The sequence below is a fragment of the Lampris incognitus genome, chromosome 20 (assembly GCF_029633865.1).
Source record: "Lampris incognitus isolate fLamInc1 chromosome 20, fLamInc1.hap2, whole genome shotgun sequence".
NCBI lineage: Eukaryota > Metazoa > Chordata > Actinopteri > Lampriformes > Lampridae > Lampris > Lampris incognitus.
In genome coordinates this window covers 4,026,868-4,028,641 of record NC_079230.1, presented here as the reverse complement: position 1 = coordinate 4,028,641, position 1,774 = coordinate 4,026,868, and the positions used below count along the sequence as shown (strand labels likewise).

At 51.8% G+C, this 1,774-nt stretch overlaps 1 protein-coding gene across 1 annotated transcript in view; it reads right to left on the bottom strand.

The window, feature by feature from the left end:
* LOC130130940 (FHF complex subunit HOOK-interacting protein 1A-like) overlaps window positions 1-910 on the bottom strand; it is a 29,070-nt gene extending 28,160 nt beyond the window's left edge. Inside the window, 1 exon segment of the mRNA XM_056300805.1 lies at window positions 657-910. The gene's annotated coding sequence lies outside the window, so the exon portion shown is untranslated.
* Window positions 911-1,774: the final 864 nt, after the last annotated feature.

Here is a 1,774-nt window from a genome sequence, read left to right as displayed (position 1 = left end):
GACAGCATCAAACATGTTCTCCTTTCTTCTACTGGACCGGATTCAGAGTTCTTGAGAATGACATGAGGATCAAACCAAGTCTAATTCACTTCTGTTCTGTTCTGTTCTGTGTTCTGTTCTGTTGTGTTCTGCTCTGTTCTGTGTTCTGTTCTGCTGTGTTCTGTTCTGCTGTGCTGTGTTGTGTTCTGTTCTGTGTGCTGTGTTCTGTTGTGTTCTGTTCTGTGTGCTGTGTTCTGTTCTGTTGTGTTCTGCTCTGTTCTGTGTTCTGTTCTGCTGTGTTCTGTTCTGCTGTGCTGTGTTGTGTTCTGTGTTGTGTTCTGCTGTGTTCTGTTGTGTTCTGTTCTGTGTGCTGTGTTCTGTTGTGTTCTGTTCTGTGTGCTGTGTTCTGTTCTGTTCTGTTCTGCTGTGTTCTGTGTTCTGTTCTGCAGTGTTCTGTTTTGTGTGCTGTGTTCTGTTCTGCTGTGTTCTGTTCTGCTGTGTTCTGTGTTCTGTTCTGCTGTGTTCTGTTCTGCTGTGTTCTGTTCTGTTCTGTTCTGTGCTGTGTTCTGTGTTCTGTTCTGCTGTGTTCTGTTCTGCTGTGTTCTGCTGTGTTCTGTTCTGCTGTGTTCACGTGGGTTCTGGTCCCTGGTGTGAAGCGGCAGGTGGGACAGTCTTACCTCTGGCTACGGACGGAGATGGACGGGTGTCAGTAATCCACCGGAATGTGTCCGTCTGCCCTCACCGCTGCCTCATCTCGCGGGGAAAAGTCCGGTCCAAGTTGTGACCGTTAACATCCGGCAGATCAAACGCTGCTTTTGGGCTTTTCATGGAAACAGGTCCTGGCTGAACTCAGCGCGGTTTGTTTGTTTGCGGCGGCAGTTCAGCAGAAACACTAATCGGCTTTATGTTCCCAACTCAGCCACAAGGTAAGGCTCTGACCCCGCCCACACACGCACACACACACGCAACAGTCAACCCCGTCCGGCGCTGAACAGAGCCCTCACTGTCCGGAGAGAGGGAGAGAGAGAGGGAGAGAGAGAGGGAGAGAGCGACCTAGAGAGGGAGAGAGAGAGAGAGAGAGACCTAGAGAGAGAGAGAGAGAGAGAGAGAGAGAGAGAGAGAGAGAGAGAGAGAGAGAGAGAGAGAGAGAGAGAGAGAGAGAGAGAGAGACCTAGAGAGAGAGAGACCTAGAGAGAGAGAGAGAGAGAGAGAGAGAGAGAGACCTAGAGAGAGAGAGAGAGAGAGAGCGACCTAGAGAGAGAGGGAGAGAGAGAGGGAGAGCGACCTAGAGAGAGAGAGAGGGAGAGAGAGAGAGAGAGAGCGAGCGAGAGAGAGAGAGAGAGGGAGAGAGGGAGAGAGAGCGACCGAGAGAGAGAGAGAGAGAGAGAGAGAGCGACCTAGAGAGAGAGAGAGGGAGAGAGAGAGAGCGACCTAGAGAGAGGGAGAGAGAGAGAGAGAGAGAGAGAGAGGGAGAGAAACCTAGAGAGAGAGCGACCTAGAGAGAGAGAGAGGGAGAGGGAGAGAGAGGGAGAGAGAGAGAGAGGGAGAGAGACCTAGAGAGAGAGCGACCTAGAGAGAGAGAGAGGGAGAGAGAGAGAGAGAGAGAGAGGGAGAGAGAGGGAGAGAGAGAGACCTAGAGAGAGAGAGAGGGAGTATAAAAGAACGAAGAAAGTAATGAATGAAAGGAGGGGAATAACTCGGTCTCCATTCTCTCTTTTTTTCGGCGGCTCATTTACGAACAGACACGTGCGCGCGCGCATCTGTCCTGCCGGTGCAGCCTCGCCGGGCCGGGACG